This window comes from Lissotriton helveticus, chromosome 8, assembly GCF_964261635.1.
Source record: "Lissotriton helveticus chromosome 8, aLisHel1.1, whole genome shotgun sequence".
Classification (NCBI taxonomy): domain Eukaryota; kingdom Metazoa; phylum Chordata; class Amphibia; order Caudata; family Salamandridae; genus Lissotriton; species Lissotriton helveticus.
Genome location: NC_136069.1, coordinates 301,120,697 through 301,136,304, shown reverse-complemented (window position 1 = coordinate 301,136,304; position 15,608 = coordinate 301,120,697). Strand labels below are relative to the sequence as shown.

General features: G+C 48.7%; 1 protein-coding gene across 3 annotated transcripts in view; it reads right to left on the bottom strand.

Moving 5' to 3' along the window:
* PARP4 (poly(ADP-ribose) polymerase family member 4) overlaps positions 1 to 13,947 on the bottom strand; it is a 2,216,130-nt gene extending 2,202,183 nt beyond the window's left edge. For all 3 annotated transcript variants that reach the window (XM_078657066.1, XM_078657067.1, XM_078657068.1), the window contains exon 1: positions 13,810 to 13,947. The gene's annotated coding sequence lies outside the window, so the exon portion shown is untranslated. The remainder of the gene's footprint in view (positions 1 to 13,809) is intronic.
* Between the last annotated feature and the right edge of the window lie 1,661 nt (positions 13,948 to 15,608).

Sequence of the window (15,608 nt, the reverse complement as noted above, 5' to 3'; positions counted from 1 at the left end):
GAGTCTGGTGGTGATGAGGTCCTTGGTGAGGGAGAGGATGAGCGCAGGATACTACGCTGATTCCGTGCTGTATGACGATGGCAGAGAGGGGGCCATGTAGATGTTGAAGAGCGTAGGGCTGAACGATGATCCTTAGGGTACTCTGCAGTTGATCTCTGTGGGTTCGGAAAGGAAGGGTGGAAGTCTGCTTCTTTGGGTTCTGCAGGCGAGGAAGGAGTGGAGCCAGTCAAGGGTGGTTCCCTGTATGCTGGCATCGTGGAGTCTGGCGGTGAGTGCGCAGTGGGAGACGGTGTCGAAGGCTGCAGAGAGGTCGAGTAGTATCAGGGCTGTGGTGTAGCCTTGGTCGAGGAGAGTGCGGATGTCGTCTATAGCGGCGAGTAGTGAGGTCTCAGTGCTATGGTTGCTGAAGAATCCGGATTGGGAGGGGTAGAGGATGGCGTTCTCTTCGATGAATTTCGTTAGTTGGATATTGATGGTCTTTTATGTAACTTTGGACGCGAAGGGGAGTAGGGAGATGGGTCGGTAGTTCTTGAGGTCCGTTGGATCAGCTGAGGGCTTCTGAGTAGGGGCTTGACTTCTGAGTGTTTCCAGTTGTCGGGGAATGTGCCGGTTTCAAAGGTGGTGTTGATGGTGCATCGTAGTTCCAGTGCGATGGCGGCGGCGCCTCTGTGAACATGTGCAGGGGTCTGTGAGGGCTCCTGAGTGAATGCCTTTTATGGTTGATGCAGTGTTTTTGGTGGTGACTGGGTTCCAGGAGGAGATGGTGGGCTGGCTGGCGTTCCTGGAGGAGGGAGTGGGTTCGGGGTCAGGTGTCTGTTCATTGAAGTTGTCGTAGAGGGGCTTGATTTTCAGTTATTGGTGCACCTGCCAGAAACCGACCCCTTGGTTCTCGACTTCCGACTTGAGACAGCTCGTGAACGGCTCCTAGTCTTCCTCAGCATTGCTTGGTCCTCACAGAGGAAGCGACAAGGTCACTGTTATCACTCCTGCATCTTCTGTCATCGGTGGTCATTACTCTTCTGTGCATCCTGATCACTCTGTCCCCTCTGCTTGCAGGTTCTTCTCTTCAAGAATACCCCCTTGGATTGCACTGGACTCTTACACAGTCTTTGCTAGCAGCATCTTTTCTGAAGTCCTCCATTGTGGTCTACGGTGGTTTCCGACGTCACTTCACACCTATGCACCCGGCTTACCTGGTGTAGGTATCCTGGTTCCTCAGGTATCCACGGGTGGGGTGACTCTCCAACCTTCTGTCTTCCACTAGGTTTCTTCAGGGTCCTCTGGGAAGGGTGATTCTTCTTTAAAACTGCAAGCGCAACTTTCTCATTGACTTCTATTGAGTACACAGCTGTGTTCCCACTCTGCACACAACCTCTGTGGGGTTCCTGGGTACTTAACATGGGTGGGTACTTGAGTCCCCTACTCTTTTGAGCCTCCTAGGCCAAGTCCCGACTTCGGTAGCAGTTCGCATTCCACTTTCTTAAGATATGGTTTGATTTCCCCCTGGAGACCATTGTGCATTCAGCTTACTTACCTGTTTACAATTGAAATATTGTGTGTATTTTTGTTGATTTCTCCAGGTAGGAGATATACCAATGGGTTAGTGAGCATTGTATAATAAATAGAAATTTGTTTATAAATACACAAATACACTATGTGGTTCTTTTTCATTTAACCTACACTACATGATTAGATCTGGAAAAAAACAAGCTGCTTAACACTCCTTCTGGACTAAGCCTAAAGGCTGCTCTCCACAGCTACCACTTAGAGAGCTTTCTATGGTTGTCTAACACCACTAAAATTATCAGAAAGGTTGTTTGGATTAGTGAAAGATGCTTCACTTAAATAAGTGTTCACCATATACAAAGCCAGCCTTCTACACTACAGTCTGCCAGTGTAGAGCCAGCGTGAAGTTAGGGCTGTTGCCTTCTCTGAGCGAATTTGAGAACTCTGCATGTCAATGGGGGGCATGTGAAGTTAGAGACGTTGTCCATGTTGTGGAAATCAGCAAATCCCCAGATGCCTGAAGGGGCCACAATGAAATTAGGATTGTTGCCCTACCTGTGTAAAGTTGGAAATACCTAGATGCCAGGTGGGAGCTACAGTGAAGGTTGGGCCATTGGCTTGCTGTGTAAAGTCAGCAACCCTCATATGCCAGCTAAGAACCACCTCAAAGATAGAGCAGTTGCCCTGGCTGACTGACTTTGCGACCCCCTTATACCAGGTAGTGGCCACCGTGAAGTTAGAGCCATCACCCTGGAACGATGTGCAAATATATTCCAGCCAAGAGGGACCTGCCCTAGAGATCAATGCCATGGTAACAATTACAGACAGCCGAGGGAGCTGGAGAGAAGATAACCGACACTGACGGTGATTATTTGAGACTATGGTAGCCCTGACGCATCATTAGGAAAAGACCCAAGAGGTCACAACCCTCCAGCATCAACGGCCAGAGTCCACAAAGATGCATCCCAGTTCTTCAACATATGCCACATACCTTTTGGTTGGCAAAGCGTGTTCTTGGCCAAAAGACCTCCCAAGGACGAGTATGAACTAAGGGCATAGCGCTGTTGAAGTGGACTCTTGAGGCCAAAATCAAACATTATCGCATGATAACTAGCGGGGGCCAGATCTGATAGTTACCTCCATTATCAAATGTCGAATAACCAGACCCACTAAAAGGGAAAGACTGACTTTGGGACACAGCCAAGGATGATACTAGTGCACTGATCTTAAGAGACTGTGGGTAGTATTTAGTGTGTGGTTGCTATGCTTTGTGTGCTTATATTAAATACTTGTATTACAAAAGAAAGTATTTGACTGGACAATCGGTTATTGTGGATACTGTGTGCATTTTGAGTCTTGTGTCTGTGTACGCAGTACTCCTACCTCACTAAAAGAGCTTTGAACTGCTTGACCTGCGCTAACACAGAATCATATGCTCAAGGAGTACTTGGTCCAGAAGCTCAGGACCCCTACTAGGTCAAGCCCCGCCATCGTTCGGCCCAGTAACTCCTGCTTGCCTTTTGGCCCCCTGAAAGGAGTTCCTACAATCAATATAACAATGTTCAGGATTGAAGCCCTCAGATACCTGAACGGAGACATGCATGTCGTCGCCTAGGTCCACTAACCTTGGTACAAAAAATTCACTCTCCTTCCATTCATCACAAAGAAGGCATTAGAACACTTCCAGAGTGCTTGTTTATTCAATTAGGACCACAAGCTCAACCTGTTCCGGTTACACAGTAGCTTTGCTCACAATTAGCATGAGGCTGGAAGCTGGGCTGGAGTGGAGTTCATTTGAACTTGTTAGGACACTTATAGGGCTGTAGTAACTTTAGATGTGTATTTTTGTGTATTACAATTGTCTTACTCTTTTGTGGGTGTGTGTTTTGCATTAGCATGTCCCTTTAAAACCGCTCCTTAAATTTCCCTAAACCCCTTACAGGTAGAAGTACCCATTTCCCCATTTTACCACCACTCCCCAATGCCTCCCACATTTTCTACTGAAACGTAGACCAAAGTGTGCAGAGATTTCAGTTTCTGTTGTGTAGATCTCCATATCAAAAAGATAGGAGTTGTAGAGGTCTCCAGCCTCAGGTTTGTGAATTGCGTTCTGTAGTATGTGAGTACCAGTGTAGTACTACTTTAAATACTAATCCGGCCCTTGGTGTCCAGAGTGGGAAAAATCAAAACATACAGGGAAAAGAAGACAAAACAAGCATTTGCAATGCAATAGGTCTCGCATTACTTAAAGTTTGAGCTAATTACGTTGCATTAATTAGAACGCCAATAGCTCAAAGTTTTAGTAATGCGACACTTATTGAATTGCAAATGCTTGTTTATCTCTGCTGACCTGCCGAGGGTTATTCCCTTATTTACAAATGTCACGGCCTGGTTAATGTATTTTCAATAAGGGCTGAGGCACACATTGAGGATATCAATTATGCATGAGTATGGGGAAGGCCGCTCTTGTTAAAAGTGAATGCGCACTGCAAATAAAAACAAGCACTGTAAAAACAAACAGGCACTGTTTGTTTAATGCTAAACTCCAGCAAGAACATGGAAGGTTTGGAGGGCGCGACCGGGTGGTATGGAGAAGCCCGCTATTGTTCAAAGTGAAAGCGTGCTGCAACGAAAAACAAGATTGTGGCGGAACAGGGTGGAGGGGAGCAGTTGTGGGATCAGACATCCGTCCTGTGCAGCCTTCAGAAACTAGCATGGTAAAGAGAAGTCCAAGCTTTTAGCAGGCTTCAATAGCTAGTAAGAGGTGCATTTATTAAAAAATAAAGGACATCACACAAATCCGCTATTGATATCATTTCACTCACCAGTTGACGAAGGGCGAGCGGAGGAGAGCTGGGGTGCCGTGCGAAGTGCTCGGGCCTCGCAGAGGATTCTTAAAGGCGCACTACAGTAGAGTTTTTACAGTACTACTATTAAACAAGCTATGCACAAATGTAAGTTGTATTATTTCATGTTGCACTTTATAGAAGGAACACACATTGGCAAATGTTAACAAGGTATTACCCGTGAAAGGAAACCCGGGGACCTACCTGTGGGCTTTATGTCTGCAGTCCGGATTAGAACGGAAGCCAGGCAACTTGTTTTGGGACGGGGGCGGGGCCGCAAACAGGAAGCGGACGGGAGCCCCGCGCTTCTGTAGTCAGCCGGAAGATTTGCCTGTGAACTAGCGGAGCTCCCGTGGTCGTGGAGAGCCCCGCCTGTTGTCAAGACTGACCCGCAGGCTGCCGAGGGAGACAGGGACACACGAAAAGACCCCGGTAAGTGTGGGGGGAGGGGGTGCGCGCGCGTATGTGTGTGTGCGTGTGTGTGTCTGTCTGCGTGTGTCTGTCTGTCTATGTGCGCGCGCCCCTGTATGTGTGTGCATGCAGAGGGGTGGGGGCTGGCTGTGTCTGTGCCATTAATGCATGAGAGCAGAGCGACGCGAAAGTAGGGGCTGGGAGTTCATCTGCGCAGGCGCGGCTCAGACGCGCGCTCCCGCGGTCAAAACTGAGACTGCAAAAGCGCGCGTCTGAGTCGTGTCCACTCTCCTGAATACGGGCCACATTAGGTCTGTAGCAGACTCTCAATGCTCACGCATTGAGAGTAGTCTGCTCGACCTAAAAAGCAGTGCAGCAGATTCAGGAAAGCGAATGCAGACACAAGCACTGAAGACACCAAGGAGAAGACATGCAAAAGGAACAAGCCCATAGTCTTGCAAGAAACGCATGAGGCAACAGTGGCCATTTTAACCGGAGGTCTATTTTTGTGGGATATGCGAAAGACTTTTCAGTTGAGGCACTTGTTTATTTATAGGAGTTATGCTACAGAGAAAGGCATACTGGAGTGAATAAAAAAGTTGCAGAAAGATGGCTTTTAACTTGAAAAGCAACACAGCTAAAATATGAACTAAAGGATAAAAGTGGGTTGATCCAAGTGATTGACTCTGCATTTAAAGAATGGTTGAAGGGGGCTCTTTCTAAGGAAGCAGTGTCTGAAAGGGGCTAACCCAAAGACCAATATTTGTATATTATTTATAAGACAGACCAAAAAAGGGGGGGATAGTACTTTGGTGATGAAACTGAACCTAACCAAGTAAGAAATTGTGGTAGCTATTGGTAAGTGAGAGATATAGGTTGACAGGTTATTAAGAAACATGAGAGAGACAGAGTGTGTTTGTGTGTGTGTGTGTGTGTGAAGAATGATATAATGGAGATATACAAATACAACATGTAGAATTAAATGACATTCTTTTCACTTTCTATTTGGTCAATGATGAGTACACAGTAAGAAATGCTTTAATAATACTAAAAATATGACCTCCACCCTCCACCCTAACACCTGCCACCTCTCCTAAACTGAACCCTGAAGGTAATCCTGTGTCCTTTCTCATTTAAATTAAAATCAGTGTGATTTAGAAAACTCTAATTTACTTTGTTTCAATTGTATTTATTTTGGACTTTATTATTATCCCAGAAAATCGTATGTTATGTTAATCTGTAAAGCGCACTAATCACCAGTGAAGGTATCCAGGCGCCTGATCCGGTGTGTAGGTGTGTGTTCGCCGTAGAGTTAAAGAGCTAGCTCTTGCAGAACTCGTGTGTATTGGGAGGGAGGTCCATGTTTGGGTGTGATGTAGGCGAACGAGCGACCTCCTGCTCTGCTTTTGTGCCACTTGAAGTTCTTTCATAGCATTCGTTGGATTTATTTAGAGGTTTCTATAGGTCCTAGCCAGACCCGAGGGTATAGGAGCGCTTTACAACATGAAGAAGAGGAGACAAAAATACAGGGCAAAGGCATGGTCGGCGAATACAGAAAAAGTTCAAAAAACTTTACAGTTCTGCTGAGCGTCAGAGGTGTGCCGTTGAGGTAGAGAGGTTGAGGGATCCGAGGAGTGGCATTGAGGAAGAGGGGTCAAGAGGAAGTCTCAAAGCCTAGGGAAAGGCAAGTCTAATGCTGGAAATGTTCTCTTAGCGGTGCCGCCCCAGGGGCTGAGAGTTCAGAGAGAGGGCATGAGGCAGGTAGTGGTTGTGAGGTTTCTGAAGGCTGCCCGGTGGTGGCGCGCTGTCAGGTGACTGCCTGGTGGAGGCGCGCTGTCAGGTGACTGCCTGGTGGAGGCGAGAGCATCACGTAATGGAAAGGAGGGGGTGGTTCTGATGTCGACTGGGATGGCGTTGTTTGTACTTTCTTCTTGCTGCTCTGAGTTACTCGTAACGGCTGGAGAAGGGGTTCTTTCTCCAGAGACATTGAGGCTCTGAGTTGCCTTCTTTCCTCATTAATGTCCTTGTTGAACCAGAATCTGGAGGGTATGTTCCTGGGTTTTTTCAGTTTCAAGGGGGCTAGTTCGTCTAGGATGAAGGACATGGTAACATTGTAGTGGGATGTGAGTTCTTCAGTGGAGAGGCCTTCCGGGGAGATGGGCAGGAGGGAGGATATTTTCTCTTCTAACTCATCTGTGCTGATCTGCGATAAGTTTCTCGACCATGAGGGGGAGAAAGAGATGGAGGGCAGAGGCAAGGTCTGATGAGGGAGGTGAAATAGGATAAGGTGATGGTCTGACCAGTCGACCGGAATGATGTGATCTATAGTGATTGCGTCATGATTAGCGATGATGGCATCCAGGATAGCTCCTTTGTTGTGGGTTTCTTTTGAACAGTGCTGGGTGAGGTTGCTGGTAAGGAGTAGGTCATTTAGGGTTTGTACTGGAGCACTCTTCTGATCATTCCAGTGGAGGTTAAGGTCGCCGAGAATGATGTTGGTATCTCGGAGAGAGCAGTGTGCGATTAGGTCTGATAGGTAATCCGTGAACGTGACTGAGTTGCCTGGGGGATGGTACAGGAGGTGGCAGTGAACTAGATTATTGTTGGTGGTTTTGATGTTGCCAGTTTGGCATTCGAAGGAGTTGTACATGATGTTATCGGTTTCGTACTCCGATAGGTTATTGTTGTGGATGATTGCCAAGCCTCCGCCTTTTTGGTCTTTTCTATCTTTCTTGATGATAGAGAAACCCGGGGGTACAAGCATATCCAGGATCAGAGGTGAGGAGTCATTGAGCCAGGTCTCAGTGATGAAGTCAATGTCAATCTCATGGCTGAGAATGGATTCTGCTAGCTCTGTTTCGTGGCAGACCTGCAATTTATAAGCATGCAGTTAGTGCAGTGGGTCTCTTTAACTCGTTCCGTGGGGATGGTGATGAGGGAGGAAGGGGGTCTGAGTGGTTTCTGGACAGAGTGCTCCGTTCTGGCCCCAGTGATAACCTGGATTGTGGATTGCAGGTCGTGGGTTGGAGGGGTGAAGTAAGAGGAGGCCAGCTTGATCGCTTAGCCAGCACTGACTGCATAGTTTTGTGTTGTTATGTTAAGGTTGTTGTCCAGGATGATCCCTAGATTTCTAGCATAGTCAACAGGTGTTGATCCTAGCTCTGCCGGCCACTAGGTGGCGTCTCACAGGGAGGTCCTGTTTTCGAAGACCAATACTTCTGTCTTGTTGGAGTTAAGTTTCAAGCAGTTAGTTCTCATTCATTCTGCTACCATTGTCATGCAATGGTGAAGTTGGCTCTGGTGGTGGTTGTCTTGATCGTCAGGGAGAGGATGAATCGTGTGTCGTCAGTCTAGGAGATTAGGATGATGCCTTAGAATCGGATGCTGTTGGCGAGTGGAGTCACATAGATGTTCAACAGAGCAAGGCTGAGGGTTCAATCATCTGGGGGCTACACAGATCATGCGCTTGGACTCGGATGTGAAGGGTGGCAGTGTGACTTTTCAGGTTCTTCCTGTGAGGAAGGAGCAGATCCAGTTGAGTGCAGGTCCTTGGGTGCCGGGCACGTGGAGTCTTCTGATGAGTGTGTTGTGGGAGACCAGGTTAAATGCCGCAAAGAGATCGAGCAGGATGAGGGCTGCTGTTTCACCTCAGTCCAGGATGGGCTGGATGTCTTACGTGGTTGAGATGAGTTCTGTTTTGATGCTGTTGTTTTTTCTGAATCCTTATTGAGTGTTTCCCAGTAGTTGGAGGTGTTCAAGGTGGGCTGCGAGTTTCATGTTGATGGCCTTCTCTTTCACTGTGGCTGGGTAGGGGAGCAGGGAGATGGGATGGAAATTGCTCGGTTGGCTCGGTCGGTTGACCGCTTCTAAAGGCATTGACCGCTGCATCCTTCCAGTCTTCCAGAAATGTGGAAGATTTGATGGAGGTGATGATGTGGGTGGGGTGGTGCTAACAGGTGATGCTCCAAAGCTGTAGATGTGATGGGTCTGTAGGGGCTCCTAAGTGCATGATCACTGCTGTGTCTTCTCTGGTGAGAGTTTTCCATTTGGTAAGATGGCCTTTGTGGTTAGTAATGGGCGGGTTTGCGATGAGTTTACTGGGTTCTGGACAGTGTGTAAAGTTGCTGCAGATGTTAGTGATTTTGCTGTGGAAGAAGTTTATTAGGTCATTCCAGAGTTCTTGGCAGGGGGTGAGGCTGTTGATGGAGGCCAAGCATGTGGGGAAGTTCTTGACAATAGAGAAGATCTACTTGCAGCTGTTGGGGCTCCCTTTGATACTTTCAGCTACTGCTTTTTTCTTTGTCTCACTCAGTTGCTGCTGGTATCGTCTGCAAGCAGTCTTGTAGGTGGTTTTGTCTGAATTTCGTGGCTGGCTCTTCATTTTCTTTATAGCTGTTTGAAGTGTTGTTTGGCGACTCCAAGGTCCTCAGTGCTAGCTGGTATACTTGTTGGTTCTTCTTTGCTTGTTGGGTTTGATGGGTGCAAGGGTGTCTGCACAGCTCTTGATGGTTGTCTGTGGGGTTAGTTTGCTTCATGCTGAAAGTGTTAAGCCAATCTCTTTCACAGATTTTGCCCTAGCTGCGGCAGAGTAGGCAGAGGCTAGTGGGTTCACTGACTTGCCTTGTTTTGATTTGGAAGTGAATGTTGAAGTGGTCGGTTCATGTGAGTGGTGATGTGGAGTTGTACTTGATGCTGTCACTGGTGGTGAAGAAGGGGTCCAGTGTGTGACCTGCGATGTATGTTGGTTCTGTAGACAACAGGATGTGGGAGCACACCGCTGACCTCTCAGGCAAGGTTCGCCCCTGGCATTCTGGGAAATGCAGTCTCTTGCAGTTCGCTCCGATATTTTCGAGTATTTTGCCAAGGTTGGCGCAGATAGTGCTGATCTTTGTATACGTGTTTCTGGTTTATTAACCGTCATCAGTAGAGAATACATTCTTTTATTTTGGGGTTTTCTGAGTAGGCTGCCTAACATTATATCAGGTCCGGTACCTCTCACTGGCACGCAGGTGCTTCATCCACGAGCTTGTCAGCTCAATGACTCACGGGAGTACTTTAAATAGACAACAGGATGTGGGAGCACACCGCTGACCTCTCAGGCAAGGTTCGCCCCTGGCATTCTGGGAAATGTTGATTCTGTGACAAGCTGGGTTAGTCCAATATAGTTTAGGCTTTCGAAGAGTGTTGTGGAGCAGGGGTTGGTTCAGTCTTCTAAGAAAAGTTGAGGTCGCCGAGGAGTATGAAGAATATGGTGTCAATGGTGAGAGGGGCAATGAACTATTTGATGAAGCTGGCGAAGATGACTTGTGATCAAGTGGTCAGTAAGCGAGGGTTCCCTTCAGAGTGAAGTTTTCAGAGATTTGCAGTTTGAAGTGCAGATGTCCCATGAATGGGGTGGCACTCTCTGTGGATGTTGAGCACTTGACGGAGTCTTTGTATATAACTACGAGCCCTCCTTCTGGCTTGTTATGACGGTCCTACCATGCAATCTTGAAGCCCGCTGAGACAGCTAAGGTGATGTCGGGTGCCCACGTGGAGTTGAGCCGGGTTTCCGTCGGGAAGAGGAGTTCCGGTGCATTGCTACTCAGCAGGTCCCCAAATTCGATTGTGGTGTTGAGAAGCATGCATGAGAGTGAATGTTGGGGTGATAGTTTACTGTAGCGTGTGGTGTTGGGTATAGATGGTGTTGCTGGTGCTTGCGTGGGGTGTGTCGGTAGGCTGCTGCAGGTGAACCTGCAGTGATTGCATGTGAAGGCTCCAACCATCGCGTGTGGCGCAGCGTGGCAGCAGCAGAAGGGGATGTGTCCCGGGTTAAGCATCGAAGGAGTGCTGAGGGTATCACTGGGTCACTGGGGGGCAATCGGACCAGGGTTTGTGTAGCTGAGAATAGTCCAGGGACGGATGGGCGCAGATGGGCTTGCTTTTGGCCGACTGCATCGTAGAAACGCAGCAGCTGCCAATAAGTATTTCCAAGGGGGGGGGAGCGCGGGGTGGAGGCGGGCAGGCTGCAGATGAACAGGAAGGAGACACTGTAGTAAGAGCAGGTAAGGGGCGGGTAAAAGCACAGGTGGGGGCTGCAGGGAGTGCGATAGAGGGGGCAGAAGGCCTGAAATGGGTGAAATATGCACAAGAAAATAAGTGGAACAGTCAACAAGATACAAGGTTTAACAAAGAAAGAGCTGAAAAACCAGTGAAAAGGTTAACAAAACGAATGAAAAGAACACAAAGGCACAACAGCTGAAAGAGAAAGCAGGCAGACAAACAGGTGATAAAGAGTGCCAAAAAAGAGTGAAAGGAGCACAAAAGCACAAGGGGTGAAAGAGAAAGCAAGCAGATAAATGTTTAAAGATTAACAAAAATGTGAAGTGAATGAACAAAAGGCACAGGAGAATCGGGTGAAAGAAGAAGAAAAGGAGCTAGTAAAAAGTGGACAGCAGAAGAGCGAGAGAAGGGGCGAGGAAGGAGTCAAGGGAGCCAATTCTGAAAGGGCTTTGACTGGTCGGAGGAATGGTCGCAGGTAAGTGGGGGCTGGGTCTGGGCACCTGCTCAATGGAGTTGCGCAGCGGCTGCCATTAAGTAGGTCCTGGGAGGAGGGAAGAAGCGTGGGGTTGCGGAGGCGTGGCGAGGAGACCAGGTAGGAATAGCAGGTAAGGAGCAGGGGGAAAGCAGGAACCTGCAAGAGTGAGACAAAGGTGCAGAGAGTCTGGTAGTGGATTGAAAAATACACAACCTTGGTATTGGGCACTCATTCTTTTACAAATTAAGCACTGTGTAGATGTTGAAGAGTGTGGGGTCAGGGAGGAGCCTTGTGGGACACCGTAGATCAGGTTAGCAGCATAGGACGAGTGTGGGGTGAGGCTGATCGTTTAGGTACGTCCTGAGAGTACGGAGCTCATCCATCATAGTGCTGGGCCCCGAACTCCAGCCTTAAATGTCGGAATTTGTAAAGCGCACAGCTACCTCCACCGGAGGTGTCCCGGCGCTGTCCGTATACCGCTTAGGAACCCTTCCTGGCTTTCCTGGGAAATGTCCACTCCTGGGCACCCCCCAGGTGCAGCCAGGCATCCCAGCGCTTTTGGGGCCTTTGTGGAGACTAAGCAAGCTATTGCCCAGAGTTGCAGCGTGGGACCCATGATCAGAACAGGCACTGAGGCGAGAATATCCAGTCAGGGGAATTAATAAGCCGGAGACCCGCCGAGGCGGGAATCGAACCCTGGTCCCTGGCCAGAGCTCTGCATCAAGGTCTGCCTGCTCTAACCATTGAGCCACACTGAAGGTACTGTATGAGGATGATGTAGGAGAATGTACCGCATCCTGTTGAGAAGTGAAGACAGTTTCTGCTTCGGTGATGGCTAATCAGCAGGTCAGTGTGGTTTCCGGTGGGGGTTCTGCCATCAAAGTAGAGGACTTTAAGGGTGGAGAGGTCTGGCTGGGCTGTGAAGTTGTTGTAGACGGTGTTATTTTTATTTGTGAAGTGGTGGGAGAGTTGCCTGCAGAGTTCCTGTGGTGCAGTGATGGTTCTGGAGCTAGAGGGTGGGGACATGAATTCCTTTACAATGAAAGATTTCTTTGGAGGTGTTGGAGCGGTTTTGGATCCTTTCAATGAGGGCTGGGAGCTTGGTGGTTTTGAGGCACTGGTGGTAGAATCCAGAGGGCAGATTTGTAGAAGTCTCTGTCAGTGTTATCGTGGGAGCAGCACCAACCACTGTTCTATCGAAGCATGGTGGCACTTTGGGAGCCAGAAGTCCTTGGTGTACCAGCTTGCGGCTTGAATCTGGGTGTGTGGGTGGTTGTCAGAGTTGTCAGAGAATCCGTGCAGTCGGTGATCCACATGTTGAAGTGCGTGATGCAGCACTCTAGGTAGTGGTGGTGCTGTTGGGACAGGATCTCTGCATGACTGATGGGATTTTGGTCCATTGATGTCAGGCAATTCTGGGTTGGCTGGGCAGGTGCAGGCCGAGCAAACCAGGCTGAATTATAAGACTCTGAGGTCTTCCAGGAGAGTGGTGGAGTTCATCTGGTCCTTCAGGTGGAAGTTGAGTTTGTGGAGTCTTCTTTCAATTCATTATCCTGATGAAGCCAATTTTGCTACCATCCACTGCTTTATAATTACTACTTTCATTCATTTACTCATACCTACCTTTATTTCCATACGTGCGTGGACTTGAGCTAACACAGCAGAATCCAGGTTCATAGAGAAGAGTTCATCAAGATAATTAAGAACATTCCCTTGCACTTACGAAGCCCCGAATACATACATGCTAATATTTTCGAAGTGGGAGATTTTGGAAATAAATGAGAATTGGGCTGATATATGAATGCATGCAGGGCTCCAAAGACGCATGATGCACAGTCATGTCCATTTTCGCGTTAGGATTTCAAGAGACAGCCTAGCCTGTGTGTTTGAGTGTTGGGATGCCAGTTCATATAGATGGCGTGCGTACTAGCCGTAAATCTGTGGTATTTAGTTTATGGGACATGGAAAGGGGGACACAGCCTGGGTTCTTATGGGCGGGGCAGGGGGGCTAGCGTTCTTCACAAAAGTCTACCTACGCACAAACCTATTACAATGCTGCAGTTAACGACTACTGTCAAAGTAGTGCAGCGGTCGAAAGCCATTTGTAACTGGAGAATAGCGGTGAGAGGAAAAGCCATTTGTAACTGGAGAATAGCGGTGAGAGGAACAGTCCAGCAACAAGGAATTTAGACGCGGAGGGGATATCAAACGTTCATTCTTTAGCTCCAAGTGTACGTAAACGTGAGCAGGCCGGAGGTTATGGTCCGACTACAAGGTGGAGGATCGCCGGCCATTCTTAGAGCTGATAAGGTGAAGAGCTATAGTTTCACGCCCATAAAAGACTTCCTGGTTCCACCACTTCATGCACAGAAAAGTCAAACCCACGTCTAAACAACACGCTGTATCTGTGTCCACCCGCAGCAAAAAGTCACCCCAGTGAGCCCCACACCCTCGCCACCTCTCACAACCAACAGCACCACAGAGCTCCGGTTTTCATCCCAGATACCAGGCAACCAACACTTTCCTCACCTGCTCCACGTTCGGCTGCGCAGGGTTCACCTTCCGCTCCGTCCTGTGGGCGGGACAAGCCTGAAAGGGGCGGGGCTAGCTGTCACCGGGCTCTCCCAATACACTCCTTCCTTTCCGAGGAAGGATCGCCGGCGGCTGCGTAGACGTGCAGAGCCCTGCCAGGCGGCCAGGAGTTCACGCCGATGAATCACGGAGCATGGTGCGGGCAGGGTGCTTTGTGAGGTGTAGGCCCAGGGCTGCCGGGCGGTTTCCTTTTGAAAGACAGCACTCCCAGGCACAAGAGGAGTGCCTGCGTGGGTTGTTGAACCTATTTTTTTATTTTTTTTACTTAATGCGATTTTATATAGCGCGAACTTTACCCGAAGGTGTCAGAGCCCTTTACATAAAAAACAGTTTCAATACAAAAGGACTTAAAATTACGTGGGTTACACAAAAGATACAAGCAGAAAAAAATTGCAAATGTACAAGTTGTAAAGTCACACAAGGTAGAGAGTCATTCAAGGAAGCAATACAAATGGATAAACTCTAAGCGTCACATGGGAATGGTAGAGAGTACAATGGTCTACAGCATATACTAGTGATTAGAGTTATCTCTATATACATACATATATATATATATATATATATCTACAAATAGAAGATTTGGGTAGGAGTAGGGACAGGGCCGGTCCTAGAACTTCTGGGGCCCCGGGCGAAAGGGAAGATGTGAGGCCCCTCTAATTTGCATGTAAAATCCAGTCGCGGCTAGCATGACTCGCGGGTGGGAGGTCTCACAGGGGTTATTAAAAAAATTAAATAAACTTACCTTCCCAGGTCTCGTGTCATCTCTGCTCCTGACCTGCTCTCTTTTTTTCCTGCCTCTGTCAAGAACAGGAAGCAGGCAGCCTCCCTCCCCAATGGCAGCATTGTGATTGGTTGGGACGCCGACCAGCCAGGCGCCTATGGGGAGGCCGTGTAGGGTGCATTGGTGCCTACATGGAGAAAGGCCAGAGTGTGCATGACTGGTTAGGTCGGTCCCGGAGGGCCGACCAAACAGTCAGGGCCCTTAGCAGGGGGCAAGGCACTCCTGCCCTGCCCTAAAGCAGACCCCCCTGCCCCCAACCAAACACTTCTGCTTTCTCGCAGTGTGAGTAGCAGAAACATAAAATGGTAGTTTTTGCATTTTATATTTCTGCTTCTCGCTCTGCGAGAAAGCAGTGGGGTGACGCTCCTCCGCCCTAGTGGAGTCACTGAAGTATGCCCGAGCAGATGACATTTGCGGCGGAAGTCGCTGCGGCCACGAGGCGCCCCATGCTGAATTGCCGCTCCTCTCCTTTCACAAAGTGAGCAAGTGCCTGCTGTTAAAGTAATTCAAGAATAGGTGTGTAGTAATGCCTTGAAATAGCGAAGCGACGCCCTTCAGATGTACTCTAAGCAGACCAGAGTCACTGCCTGCATGCGCCACAGTCGGACTCCGTACTGACTCAGACTCATCTACGGCCGTGTCCCAAGACCGTAAGTACCAGGCACTGTGAGCCTGTGTGTGTTTGTAATAGACAGTGATGGTGCCAGTGCAGCGCACAATCACATCAGGTAGCTGCAGTCGTTCCTGCCGGTGTCACTTTAAAGTTGTTACTCTGTAGAGTGACATAGGTGGATTGAGCCGATCGAATGTATATATAAATGACACCTGTTCATGTTGTTGGGCCCTCTCTGACATAGGTCTGTCCCCGTTCCGAGTTGGCCCAGGTCACTCACGTGATGTCAGAGGCCCCGAGTTTGCCAGCGGGGAGGGGGGCCTACCACATAGGCTGGCAATC